The sequence below is a fragment of the Daphnia pulex genome, chromosome 4, assembly GCF_021134715.1.
Source record: "Daphnia pulex isolate KAP4 chromosome 4, ASM2113471v1".
NCBI lineage: Eukaryota > Metazoa > Arthropoda > Branchiopoda > Diplostraca > Daphniidae > Daphnia > Daphnia pulex.
This window is the reverse complement of record NC_060020.1, coordinates 2,073,471-2,084,316: the sequence shown is the minus strand read 5'-3', so window position 1 is coordinate 2,084,316 and position 10,846 is coordinate 2,073,471.

The following is a 10,846-nucleotide window of genomic DNA, read 5'->3' as shown; positions in this document are numbered from 1 at the left end:
GACCTACTAAAGAGTTAAGAAGAAGTCGCCGGTAGTTAGGAGAACATTCAGTTTGGATATAGGACCGGCGGACCACCTCCCAACGCGCCTCTCTGCTCTCTTCCCTGCAGTCCCATTTGCCGATAAGATGAACGACGACGGTCTCTTGAGCTTAACAAAAATATAACGTACACCTTTATCTATATAATCCACAGCAAATATCCATATTACAAACGAGATACATGGTATTTCTTCTTCTTCTCTTTTTTCCAGGGAAAATAGAAAACCGGGAGAATTACCAGGGTATGGCACAGCCGAGAGACTATAAAGGTACAAGTTTGGTTTCACGTCTGACTGATTGCCCGTTCGTTTCGTGGAGAATCCATAAGGAAGTGTGTGTACTGTACTGGAAGCCAGCCTGGAAGACATTAGAATAAGATATATTTGCGTGGTGGGAGGAGGAGGGCTACTATACTACTAGAGTATAGGATGCTCGACTTTTCTTAATTACAAGAACACACATATCCGTCACTCGGTCGGAGTTGCGCGTTTGTTTGTTTCTCAACGGTTGCGCTTCTCGACCGAATCAACAGCAGAGAGCCGCTGCTGCCTGGATAGTATACTTCGTAGACGATACGAAACGATGAGGTAATTGACAGGTTTCGGACGGTGGCGATTATGCAGTGGCCGAGCGGAACAAACGCCTTCAGAAAATTCTAAACATTATGCAACACCGCGCCGTGTGGTACTGCATATTATAATACGTAGTATACATCTATATATTCATATTGTCTTGTGTAACAAACGAGGGAGAGCTTCCACACACACACACACCCGACGCTTTCGTCTGTCACGTACGCACACACCAATCAGTTTGAAAAATTTTTGTTTCTTTTTCTGGACGACGTCGTTTGCATTACCGCAATAAGGGTTCTTATAATATCTCTCCATATACTCATTCTTCTTGTTTCATCAGCGGTTGTTGTGCATGTAGATATGTCTATACCGAAAAAGTTCACCATTCTAACGGCGACTAACTGTGTGTGTGTGTCCACTGTCATTTCCATAACATTAGTTTTGTTTTTGTCTTTTGTTGTGTGTGGGGGTTTGATTTTTCAATTTTTATTCGGTGGCCATAGCGCAGTTTTTGTTTGTTTGTTTCTCACGTCCCCAACGGAATGGCAAAGATTCTTCTCGTGAAGAGAGAGAGAGAGGGAAAAAGACCAAGTGTATATACAGGATGCGATGCGTAGTGCGATCCCAGAGGCGCTATTAAAAATAAAAAATGTTACACACAAAAGCGCAGCAGCCGTTTTGCCTGGAGAGACACGAGGAAAAAAAAAGAAAAAGTGGACGACAACCAACGAAGAAGCGCAATGAAAAACTAAATCTATACGGAGACGAGAGACCAAATTTTTCCTTCAATGGCAGAACACAAATTTGGGAATCCTTTTGAAACGAGGCGACGGTGGGTGAACACGGCAGCGACGGCCTTGCGCGTCTCACGTCAAAGGGCAGCACACAACGGCGAGAAGTTCAATTGCTGAACGCGGGAATATAAATTTCAACCGGAATAATTCTCTCACTCTCTCCGTGACAGTCCGGAAATTATTGGTTTCCAGCGCAGGGGTGTCCAGACTATATACGTGAGCTCGACTTTTTGACTGGCCACAACTCTCCACAAAGAGCGCAAGAGATGCGCTATATGGTTTAACTGCACGCTCGATTATTCCTGTCTCTTCTTTCTTCTTCTTCTTTCAAATTCCTTTTTTTTTTTCAATTCATTTCTTTCTCTCTTAATGGAATCAAACCATCCAGAAACAGTTTGGCCTCCAGCAGAGTACCCTGTACCACCAGCTAAACAGTGTGCACCTACCACACTATACACACATGTATAGGATAAAGTGAAAAAAGTTGAATTTATATTTAAGAAGATGGTGCGCTCCCGGGCGGCTGAGTGAAATCATTGGAGCTGAATAACCGGTTAGCCGTCCAGTACATGTACAGATAAACATTGTACACTGCAGCAGCCACTATATAGTAAGCGCGCTGGGTGAGCCCTGTCTGTTTTAATACGATCATGGTGGCGGTGGGTACTGCCAATAATGTTGCGTATCATCTAATAATCCAATACGTAGAGAGAGAGAGGGTTGCGCAGTACATATCTAGAACATCCGTTATAGACTTATTTTATTTTAGGTTTAGACGCGTTTCACTTTTGCGGTCTATATAAAAATGTAATACGTATTTATAATATGGTTAGACTTTAATTTTCCTATACGCCTTTTTTTCGGATTGATGGGTGGGCAACAGATGCGGTAATTGTTTAGTCGAGTTATAGATATACCCAGTTGCGGGACAGCACATCTTCTTGCAATATAACGCTAGGGTTTCTTCTACCTCGACAGATGTGCTATATAGTTTCCGAGAGTGCCTAAAATAAAACTAACTGGTGATGAAGTGATGAATTCTAATTTTAATTCTTATTTTTTCTCACATCACGCGGGGATTTTTGGCTTTGCTGCTCGGTTTCATTGCGGTAAAATTCAATTGATGTTGATTGTGAGCGAGTATCCCATTTCACGAGCGGAATGCAATATAGATATTCGATTAATCTTGCCCGTTGTAATTACCTGTCAGTCTGCAGGGACCTTGGATCTCATACAATTGCAAAGTTGACCCATTATGCGTACGTTTGAAATATTATAGCACTCGTTTTGATTGAATAACTTTACCGCTAGTCAGCTACACAGACATTAGCCGGTCAGTGTAAAACACACGAACAAGCAAACCCTTTTGGAATGCCAATAGCGCTACGTAGCGCTATTATCGCAAATCTGTTATTATTACTAAACCAGTTCATGGGTCTAAAGTTACGGTTATGAATAAATATTGAATAACCATAAACAATGTTATTCAAGAACAACCAAAACAAAAAAAACAAGTTCTACACATTTCGTGTTGTCCAGTCCACCCATTGGTATAACTGATCGCATACACAAAATGAATGTAATCAAAGGTGTCGTTGTCCTCAGTAACCTGGTCAAAATATCTAACAGTACACTTAATTGCAACTTGCAGAAAAGTCGAGAAGTTGACTTGATTGATGTTATTTGAACAGCAGCAGTGTAGACATGTGCAGATTGTTTGCACGACACTTGCGTACGTCATTGTGCTGATGCTGCGGTGCTGGATAATATTAGTGAACAGCTTGTATAGAGCTGGTGGCCAAAATTTCCCGTGTGGGCCTTGTAGCACGTCAAAGATAAGAATAGAAAAAAAAAGAAATAATGATATAATGAAAGAATGGACCGCGATAAGAATAGAAAGGAACATGAATAGAACAAGTAACACACATAAGAACCCCAATAAAATAAAAACGAAATGTCTAAGGTAGATCTATAATAACAATCAAAAATGGAATAAAAGAAAAAGGTAGACAAAATGTAAGACAAGACAGCGTCCGTCGCATACTTATATAGACTCTGTAACGTTTCATTTTGCAGCCAAAATCACCGTGTCGCATCGCGCGTCAACGGAGACTCTCTCACAACGCCGGCTCGGACGCCTCACTCTAATTGGGAGACATTATCCGCAGCTGATATACGATCGAGCGCTCGACTCTTTGGCTCTTGCAAAGAAAGAAAGAAAAGTTTGTGTATCACTCTCTTTTGCGCTGCTGCTGCTGTGCTATAGCTGCCCGTTTCTTTTATTACAATTCGGTAGCGCGACAGGGCCGCCCGCTTTGAACTAGTTTTTGTTATCCTTTTTTTTTTAGCCCGTCTCAGTTGGACGGCACCTGTCCGTACAACTATAGCCCCCATATCACTATGGAATGCCAGTTCGGCTATTTTTTTTTTTCTTTAAAAAAAAAAGTCTTGGTCTGGTTCCCCTGACGCTAATAAGAGAAATGACCCGCTGGTTGTATAATAAAAAGAACTGCTCTGATGGGGTCGTTTTGACGGCTCAATCATCATCCAAAAGGCGTAAATGTTTATTTTGCGGACGACGATGATGATGACGTGCTTTGGGTATAAGGGCGTTGACACTTGTCCAACATCTTTTTTCACATTCGTCGGTTACAATTTCCATATAGGAGAGACAACGAAAAGAAACTGTTGCAGTAAGGCGATGATGTCTCTCATTTCTAAATGCGTGGCTCTTTGTTTTTTTTTACAACTTTCATTTGATATTTTTTACACGAACGAGGACGAACTTCTTTTAAAAAACTGAAAAAAATTCAGACAAAAGAAGTCACGAAGAAAAAAGAAAATGATGTCGAATATATATGGAAGGCCAGACAAAATCAAGTCTATAAGGATATGAATCTTTCTCTCGGCGCAGATATGAAATGGCATTGTCACGAAATAATGATTGACCCTAACCGGTCAGAGGCTTCCAAGTAAAAAAGAAATGTAATCGTCTTTTTTTTTTTTTAAATAAAAAAGAAAGAAGTGAGAAGTTGTTGAAGATATAAAGTTAGAAAGGTCTATAAGTATTATACTCTGTCCCTTTTTCTTATGTATACATCCCAAGACTTACTAGCACACATTGCTATGCATCGAGAAGGATAGTGATTTATTGCACTTGCGGTAAATGCTCATTTTCGTCCCTCCCAACTCGCCTTTTTTTTCTTTTTTAATTTTCCCTTTTTAAAAAAATCAAGAAAAGAGAAGGGATAGATATGCATGGCTTTCAAAAGGAAAATAGTAAGTCGGAAAAAGAGATAGAATAAGAAGAAGCGAATGGGAGGTAGGAAAAAATCAAAAAATCTACTTGTATAAAATCGCGGGAGAGCCATGCTGAAATTTGCTGATGCATCGTGCGAGTGGCTTTTCAACGACTTGATTACATCTGGCTGCTGCTGCTGCTGCAGTTGCCCAGTGTGGGCCAGCGTGATGGGGCCGGCCGTCGAGTCATTATTCAATTCCTCGAACAGGGGCAGTACACGCGGGATTGCAGCACCAGCAACAACACGACAGGAATCGGGTCTGGAAATAGTAAAAAGGCGCTAGTTGTGTGTGAGTTTTTCCCCTTTTCCCAAATTCCAACTGCTGCCTGGACAATCTTCAAATGATGGCAAATGTCGACCAATCAGTTCAGTGTTCACATCTTCTCGGAAGTTTGGGCGCTCCGTGATTTACTATATTTCTGTATTGAACTCCCGGGCTCCAAAAAAGATAGAAATAAATCATAAAAACATTTTTCTTTTGAATCGAGAAGAAGGAGTCATCAACTTTGGGATTATTATTATCAAAACAGGGATTACATCTTTGATGTTATGTACATTCTTTGGTGGGTGTGACGGATCTATAAAGTCGTAACTCTGCTGCGAGGTGACAGGATCCGACGTTGCGTGACCGAAACCTCGCAGCGCCATTATCATTGACATTGTGCAGGTAATTTACAAAAGAAATGGGTAGACACAATCGAGAATGAAACCTCCGTGTCGGCTGGGTCATTGAATTCTTTTTCTCTTTCCTTCTTAGCTATAAATATGCCCGCTTGTTCTCTGATTCTTTCGCTCTCAATTGCTGCTCGATTGTCTTTTGTTTCCTGTAAATTTTTCACCCCCAAAAATAAAATCCGTCGTCGTCGGTAGCGCAAGAGTTGGCCGTTATCAATAGAGATTTCTTCACTCCATTCACCATCGGATCCGAGCGGAGGCGCCAGTGAGTAAAAAAAAAATACAATTCCGTCAATTTTCATTTTCATTTTTTTCTTTAATAATTAAAACAGCGAGGCCGTTGCAACGAGTCGATGACCAACTTGCAGCTCTCGAGTATCAAAATAAATTTTTTTTTTTTATAACAGTTTTTTGAGCCCTCCTCCGGAAGTGATCTTTGTATTACAATTAAAGGGTGGTTTCCCATTTTTCAACTTCGGCACGACGTCCGCCGCGATCCTGCCACTTACATAATATGAAAAAAGTTCTTTTTTTTTTTTCAGACGGCCCTGCGGCTATTGTTTCTTCTTCCCAGTCTCTCTCGCTCCAGCAGTTCCGGCTTCCCTCGGCATAGACATAGCGCATAGACAGTGTGGAGCAACGGCTCCCCTTCGCTATAGTATATACGTAAGTTTTTAAAGCTAGTTGGGGGAAGACGAACAAATTATCATCCCCGAAAGAAAAAAAAAAGACGAAAAAAAAAATATAAAATAAAAACGAAACAGGAACATGACAAGCCAAAGGAGCTGGAGAAAAAGATGACGTCAAAGAAACCGTGAGAAACAGCTTACGTCAAATTTATCAGCATTTTTCGCTGTTTGTTATAAATACATAGTAGTATATTTATACACGCTCAAACTGTCAATGTGTTTGTCATTTTAAAAATTTCCCTGCTGGGAGGGGGGGGGGGAAGCGCTGCGACATTGCGTAAAAATGAAATTTCGTTCGTTTTTTTTTTCGTTCGTTTTTGCGCGTGAAATAAATAGAAAACCGGGACTTTGGTCCGGCTCGTGAGTGCGAGCGTGTCAAGTCGAGCGTGAGGAGGAACGAGCACAGAAAGTTGACGATCCGGCAGAGTAGAAAAAGTCGGCCGGAGAGAAAAAAAATGGAAAAGAAAAAGAAGGAGGAGCAATCAGTGAAAGAGAATATAAGAGAGAACCGCACAATTCACACCGGAAATTGACAAGCATTTATCAAGAATTCAATAATGGACAACCAAAAGAATAAAGGGGGAAAAAATGAGAACGGCCAACGACGTGAATTGGTTATATCGCCATTGACGCAGTCGGATTCCGTAGGCCCTAACCTACAAATTAAAAAGAAATAAACATTTAGTTCAGTTGTACAGTAAGTACCCAGCAACAGAAATGATATCTTGTTCATTAGAGACGTGAAAACAGAACTATATGGTCTGTCCGGATTTTTTCGCTGCTGGAGATACTATGAAGAGAAACCGAATTATTTTCTTCTTCTAAAATAAAATGAAAAATGACCCGCCATCTCAAGTTTCTTCTTCATTTACTTACATACTTTTTTTTTATTGGAATGATCATAAAAAAAGAAGAAGTATAATTTATTAATGCTGGCAATATGTCTTGAAAAGACGAGGATCTGCTGGGCATGAGGATGCTTCGCTTATTGTCTTTCCAAAAAAACATTTCCCAAACAGCAGCGCACCACACATCCCTTTGCTAGGCTTCCAGTGTGTCGTAAAACGTCATTAACTACCGGACTAGTCTTTCGTCGCGGACCCCATAGCGCCATAGCGCATCCTATTAGATTATATTCACGATTCCTCCCGCTCTTTTCTTTTTTTAAAAAAAAAGAAATTATAATATTAACTGGCTGTTCTCTGGCTGCTCTCTGGCGCATATACACATAAGCTCATCTAATAGTCATCATCATCTGCGCTGAGCTCTAACGCGTGGCCATCAAAGTGCTGTCTGCTGTTGTTGTTCCCGATCCGCTTTTGTATTAACCGCCGTCGTGCGGAAGAGTTTTCCGACCGGGGATCTATTCCTCTATATAACCGTTTTCATATTGTAAAACATTAACGGAGCATCATCTTCTGACATAATGCGCAATAATCTATAAATCAAATCGGCTTTTTTACGGGGTAGATTTTTGATGAGCTGAAGGAATATCTGCTCTTATCCTTTTATATACTTGTAGTTATTCTTTTCATCGGAATCGCGGTTGATGTAATAGTGATTGATGATTCAATTGACCATCTTCCGATCTCGATAAATTTTTTGAGAATAAAAGTAATATAAAGAAAAAGCCTGCAGGTCATCATTGCCTGGGATATGACCGAGCATCTTTTTTTCTTATTTTTTGGGTCCAGCTGGAAATTATGCAACACCATTCAATTTCGGTGAACAGTTGTTTCTCCAGCAGCATCTGATTTGCCATCATGAGCTACTGCACGTCTCTAGGCGTTACCCCTATCGAGTGCTGGTATTTATATATTCGTCCCGCATCATTCCTTCTCCGCATCTTCTCATCATCATCACGTCTTTATTAATACATTGACAGACTCTCAATCTCCAGGGCCTATGTAATTGCCCCTGTCAAACACATCAAAGCAGCTCGATCTTCAGTCTATTCACTTCCAGTGGAAATTCCTTTTCCGCACCTCAAATGTATGGATGATGTCTTGATCTCTCACCAAAAGGCCATCCACATCTAAGCGCGTACGGGTATCCACACACAACACAAAATTGCTCGAGATGTTTGTGGTTTGGTACACACATGGAAAGGCAGCAGCAGCAGCAGCCGGTTGGAAATGTAATTTGACGTCGGGAGGGAATAAATGAGAATGTAGTTAGTGTGTATGGCGCATACAGTCGCCGAGACCCACCATTGATTAATCACAGCGGGTGGTGCGTCTAATGATATACGCGCAGACACATACAGCTCGCTGTGTGTAGTATATAATGAGATAATCATCCTCTTTTCTTCTCTCGTCTGTAGGGGATCCGCGCGGCTAATGAGCTTATCCTCTTTAATAGAGATGCAGATTGGGCGCTTAAAGAGTTAAGTCGATCCGTCTGTGTTGGACACCGACCCTGAATAATGCAATGCACTTTCTCTTTTTTTTTTGTCTTCTTCTTTCAAAATTAAAAACAAAAAAATGAATTTAAGAAAAACAAAAAAGAGAAAAGAAAAAGGACACGGAGAGAAAATCACAAATAATTAAACGCGCTGGGAAATCTTGCTGCCTGTGAGCGCGGCTCTCGGACTCCAGCTCTATATAATGATGCTAATTGGACGAGAATTTCAATTATACAGCCAGTTAATTGCGGCTTTTTAGTCTGTGCGCCCCACATATATTCACGGGCGCTCCTCCGAGAGCTCCAGTCGATTATATGTACATATGGGGTACGCGCCGTGATATTACAATCATCACAGCGCCAACCCGGTGGGTTTTTTTTTCGAATATGATTGTAATCAGCCATCCCGGAAGGAAGGAAATGGGGGGCACTACGTCTCGCCCATTTGAATGTATACAATAATCTTCACAGATATGCCAGCCAGTTCGATGGAGAATGAACACGGTACGCCACCGAGACCTTCCTATATTCTTTCCTTTCTTATATTTTTCGAATAACTGAAAAAAAGCTGCGTTTGTTTTTTCACTGGAACTGCGCCAGGTTCTTCTGTTGTTGTTGTTTTTTTTTTCCGTTTTTCCTGTGTCGATAAATCAAAAGTGGAGCGGGCGGTTTTTTCGGTCGGCAACTGTGAGAGCCTTTTTTTCTTTTTCTTTCGTCCGGCCTTATTATTTTTTCCTAGGCGGATGGGGGTCTGAGTGTGTATAGCCACTGTGTATAATAGGCAGCAAGGGCTTTAATACCAATTGGTTGGCTGGGAGTCGTCGGCGGACGCCGGCCAGTGGCCCAGAAAGTCTTGTACTTATAACGTCATTAGTTGACATAAACGGGCGGTAATGCGCGCGCACTGGCAGCCCAGCCGACGAAGCAAGGCTATAGAGGCGGAGTAGGTCCGCCAACTCCGCATCGCCCAGCACAGCACACGCACTACCGCTATATATCCAGCAGAACGAGCGCTGGGCGCTATGGCAATAAGTTTGCAGCTTCTCACAGTAAATCACGAGTGACTTGTTTCCCTTCTTCTTCTTATTTTTCTTTTCTTTTCTTTTATAGATTTATCTTCCCCTGGACTATTATTTACTTTTTAAGTTATTTGTTGGGCTACCCATTCATTTCTGGTTTTTTTTTTCGGCTGTTGTTGTTGTTGTTCCCTCGCTCTTTTATCCTCCCCCCCCCCTTCTTCTGTTTTCTTTCTCTTTTTATTTATTTCATTTCTTTTGTCGAGAGGCGCAATTGTGTAAACTGTGTAAAAATGGCGTTCAAAACAGCAACAGGTTTTTTTTTTATTTTATTTTATTTTCCCGCGAGTCTAAAATAGAAAAAGAAAAATTCAATGTGTCGTTAATTCTATATTTAGGCATACACGCACATGTATAGCATAGCCGGACTGCTTATATAATAAACAAAAAGTAGAGGAAATAAAATTTACTTACGGGATATATTGAATTCACCTTCGATCCGTCGCATCAGACACACGTAAATAGAAGAGCAGTAGCAGCTGGGAGGGAATTGGGCATTACCAGGTGTCAAAAAAGATCTTCCGAAACGACTGGAAAGGAAAAGGGGCCGACCGAAAAAGGAGGTGAATCTGCTTATATCGAAAAATGGTGAAGGAGCCGGGGGATTTTCATCCTCCCAAAATTGGATATAGGTTCTTATAGTGCGTGTACATAATGTTGGCTGGCCTCATCGGAGAGTGTCGGTGTGTGTGTGGTGGTGACGTGACGGCAGGGGGGCGGCGGCGGCAGTGGCGGAACCAATCGCAAACGACGGGCAATGGGTCGAATTGCTTGTCTTCCGCTTGTCTCGTCGCGTTTTCTATATTTATCCATTTGTCTTTTCTTTTTTGGTGTGGACTCTTTCAACCCTTACCGCGCATCCGTGGGGGATTTATCATTGGACCGGGACCTTTGCCCGGGACCCCATCACCAACGGTCCACTCTCCCTGCCACACACAAAAGATGACGTATCGCCATCCGGCAGCCTCAGCCCCACACTGAAGTAGCAACATCTTTTCTAACCTGTTGCTTTTTCACTTTGATATTAATGAGCTGCCTCTTGATTTCTTTGACGCTATTTTCATAGAGATTGTTGTACACAACACCTTTGGAGGTCTTCTTCTTTTCTTTCACCCGTGTGCTGGGGTTATTCACAGAGGCCCACAGCGCAGCAGTTCACAAACAAAAACTGTCTGGCCGGCCATCCATCATGGGGAGAGATAAATCCTCCCGACGTCAACTCGTTTAACAGCCCAAACAAAAACATAAGACGCAAAAATGGAAAGCGGAAGAAATAAAATTAAAAAAAAACG